Below are 8548 nucleotides of genomic sequence, written 5' to 3'. Positions count from 1 at the left end.
ACACGAATAACCTATTTACTAAAATATTCCTAATTTTGCTTGATCCTCCATCACAGAAAATATATTTACACTTTCCCAATATTGACATGACACGAAAAAATAACATGAACCCGATATGAAATTAACAGGATAGGGTTTTGAGGCTTGATGACCCATTTCTGTAAGTGGTGGATACGAACATGACACAACTTCAAATGAGTGTACATAAAGCAAGTAGTCTATGTCTATGTGAGCATAGTTAGTAGAAGTTCTTATGAAGAATCATGAGGTATCAGGTTACAATCTCCTTGTTGGAGTATTTTTTAGTGATTTGAGCTGAGCACTTATCATTTAATTGTTGTAGTTTTCAATTTAGTTGTAAAAAAATTGCTTGGAAATGGACTTGATCCCTAGACCTCATAGTAACATAACATCTTACCTTTCAAGTCTCACCCATTGAGCCACTTCTACTCATTTGGTGAAATAAGCACTAAATTGTTTTATATATTAAGAGACTAGAGTATTACTTTTCAACGCTTTTACATCAAACTTTTTAAATGTTGTGAAGAAAAATTCCAAATAGATTACTTTACGAAAAAAATTCATAAATGAGTAATTATTGTTGCATTTTTTTCTATATACAACATTAGTTTAGGATTTTTAAAAATATAAAAATTGCTTTTTAGATTGAAGATAATACCGAGCAAAAAAATTTGCGCCACCCTTTGCTTAAGTCCTAGGTCCGCCACTGTTTACATAGGACACGAACACGACTCAATCGATCTATTTGTCAGGTCTAATTATATTAGTATATTTTATAATAATATTATTTTGTATAATTTATAAAGCGGAAAAGGATAAAAATAGTAGGGTGTGGCCGACAGGCAATTCGAGCAGCTTCTGCGATGGACTAGAGTAAAGGTCCTACACAAAGAGCATGAACCATCGCCACGTTACAACCTCCTATGGATGATGGATCTTGCGTCCGTCAGTTAGCGATTGCTTTAGTCTTCTTCTGACAAAAAGTAGCATTAACAACCATTTTACGCATTAATTTGTTCCTTGATACTGTATCATGCTGCACATGATCACTGCGAAGAAAAACGAAGGTGATGCTCTCCATCATGGACAGGACTCGAGAAACAAAGGCTTATGTCCAGATGTATGGTTTAATTTCAACGGCTTTGTTTGATAAGATTAATCATAAATTAGTATAGATCCGGCGCATACATATTTATAGATCTTTTAGTTTAGAATGTATTATTTATAGATTTAAAGTTAACACGTTATTAACTTTTCATATTTTAATAAGAATAAAAAATTAAAATGGAAAATTAATCAAAAAAATTGAGTAAAGTCATAAAATGTGTTTTAATGAATTTTTTTACCACAAAACTAATGATATTAATTTATAAATTTTCTCAAATAATTTTAAAGAATTTTTTTGTCACGAAAATAATAATGTCAGTTCATAGTTGTTTTTTTTATACGAATTAAGTATGTGGTAAGTTTTTTTTTTTTCTATAGGAAACTAATAATATCAATTTATAGGCTTCTCATATACGAATTTTTAAATTTATACCAGTTTCGTTTTATTTTAATTAAAAAATTATAATTACTTTAAAAAAGATTATATCTTAAATAAAAGATAATAATTGAATAAAAATAAAGTATTGTTTCCTTATTTACCAAATTCCTTTTAGAGAGAAAATTATTGAGAATTTTTATTCTATTAGTAGTAATAAAAATGCGAATTTTTATTTTTAACCAAGTGATGTGAGTGCAGTGGAGCGCGGGTCACCCTCAAAGCATGTAATGGCATGAATTGCGAGGTCCCAGGTTCGACTCCCTGCATGAACAGTATGCGGTAATTGCACGGGGACCTTTGGGGTCTGTTAAAAGAGAGTGTCGGCTTACCGTGTTGTCGCGTATGTCTCGGGGTTTGGTATCTCAAAGGTGTATCGTCCTAGGCTGCTAATGAGAGATGTTCCTCGTTACCAAAAAAAGGGGATGGGTATAGACGTAACATTTACTTCACCATCATTTCGGTTATTTATTTACCTTTTTATTTTTATTTTGAATTTCTTATTCATCTGTTAACCTTTTATATTAGACATGCTTCTACTGAGTAATTATATTATTGTCTACTTATCATTCAGTACCACTATCCACGAATGATCTCTCACCTCTCCTTAGCCTTTGAGTCAAAACATGCAAAAGTAATAGTCCTAATGACTAGGCGAAGTAAATATGTACTCCTCCATCCCACTCATTTGTTATCATTTGGTTTTGGCAATAAGAATAAAGAGTTGTGAGATAGAGTACTTTAATACTCCCTCCGATTCACGCCAAAGATAACATAGGGGAAAATGGAGTATTTAAGAAAATGTGGAAAAGGTAAGGGTAAAGAGGGAAAAAATAGGTGGACCATGAATTTGTGGGTTTAAACTTTAAATGTGGGATGGTATGTGGGGTATGTAATGACATTTTGAGTAAATATGAAATGGATATAAGGACAACTTGGTAATGTTGTGGGCCAAATAAGGTATGTTACCTTTGGTGTGGATCGTCCGCTTTGAGTAAGTGTTACCTTTGATATGGATCAGAGGAAGTAGTAATATTGCTTCCCAACCCTACCACTTTCACATAGGATAATATATTCTATAGATAGATGAAACATCCAAAAAGGAAAAATGATAACTATTATTGACCGGTACGGTGGGAGTATTTGAAGTTATGTTAAGACGGAAAATAACATATAACTAGTTTTTTTTTTTGTGTGTATTTCGACTGGTTGAGTCCGAATTCGAGACATGTAAGTCCATTAGGATAAAGTTTTCCCTGATAAGTTTTAGAGTAAACCTCGGATCATATGTAATATTTTGCAAGCCACGTATACTATATAAATCACCCTTTTTAAGGTTTTATTTTTTTCACTTATCTTACTGTCAAGTGTTTTTAGGTCAACACCCTTAAACTATCTCTATTGTCACTGGTTATCTATTTTAATGATCTTACTATTAAACTTGTCCAGCTAGGAGAGGTCCTACTAAAAATAGAGCAATCTATTTCGGGGTACTAATGAAGACAATATAATAAGTAGACCCTCCTAGGGATGTCAGTGGGGCGAGTTTTGGCGGGTCTCGCTCCGCACCCGCCCCATTTGGGGCGGGTAATGATTTGATAGGTCGTGGGGGCGGGGATAGGTTTCAAAAGTGTCATTCATAGCGGGTCGTGAGGTGGGTGCAGGCATCACATGAGACTCGCCGCATAGTGCCATATCCACCCCGCCCCACATCCGCCTGCCCCGCATATCCCCGCTGCGCTTATACCCCCCTTACTCATAAACCTAGACAAATTTATACTATATAAAATTAAAAATAAAAATAAAATTTATAAACTTTGATAAAAGCGCAAACCGTTTTTTTTTTATTAACCTAGACAAATTTCATCTACTTTCTTACCCACCCAAATGGAAAAAGTTCACTTTTAATAGGTGTGTCAGTTTATATGTGACATTGACGGTGTTGGTTTTTATATGTTTTATATTAATGGAGAATAACCTAAAGTTAGAATGCTAACGGAGCTATAGATGATTCTAGGGAACAATGAGTGAAGATTTGTTAATTTGATTAAGTAGCTTTGTTTACTCTTCTACCAGGAATTGGGCATGTGTTTCATTGTTTGTAAAACTATTTCGTGGTTTGAAAAATTTGTGTGCTAGTTAATTGAATGTTAGACCATTTTGCGAAAACGTATTTGTCTAAGTGTTACGATAATACGAGACTAGTATGTTTTAAATACAAGATTTATATTTTTAAAAATTATTTTGTGAGGAGATAGGTAATTTGGCGGGTCAACGGGTCTCCACGGGGTGGGAACGGGTTTGAAAAGTACAACCCGCCGCGGGTCGTGGGGCGGGTGTGGCTATACATTATAATTCGCGGAAGACTACGACTTTGACACGTGGTGACTCCATCCCCAGCTAGAGCAAAAGTGTGATGATAAAACAGCGGAAGACTACGACTCTGACACGGGGTGACTCCATCCCCAGCTATATCCCGCGCGTATCCAATATATACCTGCTAAACAACTGCTCACCATCCCCGAATGGATCACCACAGTTTTCAAAATATTTAAACGGAATCAGTTACTGCATACATAAAACAAGCCAATACAACAGACAATTACACAATCGCATTCCTCCAACTCCATCTCCACACCAATCATCTGACTACACACTAAAGTGTGTAGCCCTGCCAAAATACCTATCGCACCAGGTATTCAATACCACCAGTCGGGACCGCAGCCGTACCACCTAAACATCGCTCAACACCATAGAGCGAATAACCCATGTCCATTAATGTGCACATCACTTTGTGACGGGAACCCCAAAGAGAGAATTAAGGGCGTGAAGCCACTCTCGCAAGTGAATCCACTCAGCCGAGGGCGCACCTCGCGAACCACAGATAAACAACCAACCACAATACCAATGTAAACAATGCCAATACCAATTAAGGATACAACCAACATGCCAATCAATCAATCAAACCATCTTATAATATTTACACAATCAACTGAGTAGGGAAACCCTACCTGAGGCGAAATCACCAACAATCAACCAAACGCAGCGGATCAAAAACCTTCCTCTACGAAATCACCTCCTATAATCAATTAATCACATAATTAGAATCTACCACATAATCAAACCCAACAACCTCCAAATCACCCAATTAGGGTTTTAAACAACATTAACTATTTGACATAAAAATAGTACAAAGATCTTACCCACAATACGACGATCACAAAGGTATGATGAACTCCGAAACTCAACAGCCCTAGCCCTTAATTTGATAGCAAAGAGTAAAGAGAAGAACGTCGTTGTTTTTATTTTCTAAAAGTTTAGAGAATAAAGGTAAAAGGTAAAAGGAACTGTCGAAAACTCTTTACATAACTCTTCACGCGTTACTATCAAACCCGGACGAAAAACCGTAAAACCCGAACTACTCGATCGAGCAACTAGCGTACTCGATCGAGTACCCGCCACTCGATCGAGTCGCCCTTACTCGATCGAGTACCCATCAGGCAGCACTTACTCCAGAATGCAAAACTAACTTACTCGACAGAGTAAGTCCTACTCGATAGAGTACCCAGCAGCTCAAATATCTGAGGTATTACAGTCTTCCCTCCTTAAAAAATGAACTTCGTCCCCGAAGTTCAAACCCATACTGAAAAATAAACTCATTAAACTCAACTATAACGCAACGACACAACTAAAACTCAAAAACAGAACTTAAGCACAACTCATTATGACTCAAAACAAACACTAACTTAATCAAAACGGACCAAAAACCGTACCAACACCTTATGCGATCATCTCCTACCCCCTAAAGAAAACATGGTTACGCTCCCGTAACCACACATACCTGATAAAAAAGAGACGGATAGCGTTCTTTCATAGCCTCTTCCTCCTCACAAGTTGCTTCCTAAATGTTGTTATTGGACCATAAAACTTTTAGCAACACTGTCTCCCCAGTTCTAGTCTTGCGAACCTTGCGATCTAGAATCCCTTTTGGCACTTCAAGGTAAGACAAAGATTCATCCAACTCAATGTGCTCAACCTCTAGAACATGAGAAGGGTCACTCACATGCCTCCATAGTTGAGACACATGAAACACATTATGTACATGATCCAAAACTGGTGGCAAAGCTAACCGATAAGAAACCTCTCCCACACGATCCAAAATCTCAGAAGGGCCTATAAACTTCCAGCTTAGCTTCCCTTTCTTAACAAATTGCATCACCCCACGCATAGGTGACACTTTAAAAAGAACCTTGTCCCGAACTTGGAACTCGATGTCCCAACGATGTAAATTCGCATAACTCTTTTGTCGATCCTGTGCCCCTTTCATCTTTTGCCGAATCAACTTCACATGTTCAACCATATCATGTACCATCTGTGGTCCTAAAACCACTGCCTCTACGCTATCATCCCAGCAAATCGGACTCATGCATCTCCTCCCATACAATGCCTCTAACAGAGCCATCCCAATACTCGTATGATAGATGTTTTTGTAAGAAAACTTGATCAGATCCAATCTATCTTCCCAGCTACCACAAAACTCCATTACACAAGCCCTTAACATGTCTTCCAAGGTCTTGATTGTTCTCTCTGTCTGCCCATCTGTCGCAGAATAAAATGCAGTACTGATCTTCAAGGTAGTCCCCATCAATTCCTGCAACTCTTTCCAAAACCGATAAATGAACCTCGTATCTCGATCTAACACAATATCCTTCGGCACCCCATGTAGCCTCATTTCATTCTTCCTTGTAGCCATTTGCCAACTTCACCTAACTCCACGTATCTTTCATGGGAATAAAATAAGCTGTCTTAGTCAAACGATCAACGATCACCCAAATCATGTTATTACCTTGCTGACTCCTCGGTAATCCCATAATGAAATACATGGAGATAGATTCTCATTTCCACTCAGGTACCTCAAGAGACCGAATCTTACCTTGCGGTCTTCGCTGCTCCCCTTTGACTCTCTGGAAAGTCAAACATCAAGCCATAAACACAGCTATCTCCCTCTTCATCCCCGACCACCAAAGTGTGTTCTTAAGATCCTTACAAAGCTTGTCATCACCTGGATTCATTGAATACGGAGTACAATGAGCCTCTGTCATGATTAGTTTTTTTCAACTCTTCATCCTTAGGTACACACCATCTCCCATCAAACCGGACACTCTCATCAGAATGAATAGAGAACCGAGACACTGTCCCCTTCTCTACTCCAGCTCTCCACTCCTTAATCTTAGGATCAAGAGCCTGTTTCTTGCGAATATTATCATAAAGATCCGGTTGAACTGTCAAATCTCCCCTATCATCCCTCTTCTGGATTACGTGTATCCCCATCTTGGCCACCTCATCTTTTAACCTCATCAGTGACATAGCTGTGCATAGAGAATGCACACCCTTCCTCCTTAACGCATCGGCCACCATATTAGCCTTCCTTTCATAGTATATAATATCCATGTCATAGTCTCCTATGAGCTCCATCCACCTCCTCTATCTCATGTTCAACTCCTTTTGAGTAAAAATGTACTTTAAACTCTTGTGACCAGAAAACACCTTAAAGGTAGCCCCATATAGATAGTGTCTCCAAATCTTGAGAGCAAACACAACTGCACCCAACTCTAGATCATGCGTCGCATAGTTCTCCTCATAAGACTTCAACTACCTCGAAGCATAGGCAATTACTTTCCCGTTCTGCATCAACACACAACCCAACCCGTTCTTCGAAGCATCTGTATACACCTCGAAGTTATCACTCCCCTCAGGTAAAGCTTAGACTAGAGCTATGGTCAAACGCTCCTTTAATTTTTGGAATGCCGTCTCACAAATTTCATCCCAACGAAACCTGTTCTCTTTCCTCATCAAAGCTGTTATAGGTCTGGCAATCTTTGAAAAGTCTTTCACGAACCGTCGATAGTACCCTGCCAAACCCAAGAAACTCTTGATCTTGGCCACATTCTTTGGTGCCTCATAGTTAGACACCGCCTCAATCTTGCAAGCATTGTTGTAAAAATCGCGATCCGGATCGTAGAATCGTACGATTCTACGATCCAAAAATAGATAAACGATCCAAATCGCTCATAGGATCGTTATGGGGTAGAATCGCAGTAGAATTTTTCATAATCGTAGAATCATTGTAGAATCATACGATTCTATGTTTTGCCTAAAATAAATGCATTTTCATGTAGGGAGTCAATGTGCCATATGTTCTTACAAGTTTTTAAGGCCTATTACACTCTTATTTCCCCTTTTGTCATTGACTTATATAGCCACTTAGTTATGTTAACCCGTTTGACTAACAAAAATAAAAAAAATGAAGTAAAAAAGACATAAAAATAAGCCCGAACTAAACTGGTAAACCAAACTTCCTAATTCTATTTCTTTTGTCAAATACCCACGAACCCTAACTCCCAATTTAACTTTCAACAATCTGGTATCATTAGTCATCACCAATGAACCCTAAATAAGCTTTGATGACTACTGTTGAATTAGTATGTTGTCCGAGACTCTAATTGTCACTGTCACTATTTTTTCAACAATAAGCTTTGATAACTAGTGTTGATATTAGTATGTTGTCCGAGACTATAATTGTCCCTTCCACTATTTTTTCAACATTTTGGTCCTTAGTTGCCTATTTGCTTGTTAACTATTAGAGTCTCAAGGGTGTCTCGGACAATTAGAGTCTATTTTGGTCCCTCTAACATTTTGGTCCTTAGAGCAATAATTTGTAAAGACCTCCAAAGCCTATTTGCTTGTTTATTTCGGTTTGTCTTAGTCTCAAGGGATTTTTAATTCCTTGAGACTGTTCTTATTTATTTTCTCTTAGTTTTGTTTATGCCCAGGTCTAACAGGTCAGAATTAGTACCAGTTCATCCTGAACCGGAGCGGACTTTTCGCCGTAGACAAAACTTGTTGAGAAACAATCGTCAAGAGGAAGTCTTGAGTACTCTTGAACCTGTTCTTGAGAATTTTACATTTGCAGAAGACCAGTCT

Source organism: Silene latifolia, chromosome X, assembly GCF_048544455.1.
Source record: "Silene latifolia isolate original U9 population chromosome X, ASM4854445v1, whole genome shotgun sequence".
Classification (NCBI taxonomy): domain Eukaryota; kingdom Viridiplantae; phylum Streptophyta; class Magnoliopsida; order Caryophyllales; family Caryophyllaceae; genus Silene; species Silene latifolia.
This window is presented reverse-complemented; position numbering follows the sequence as displayed.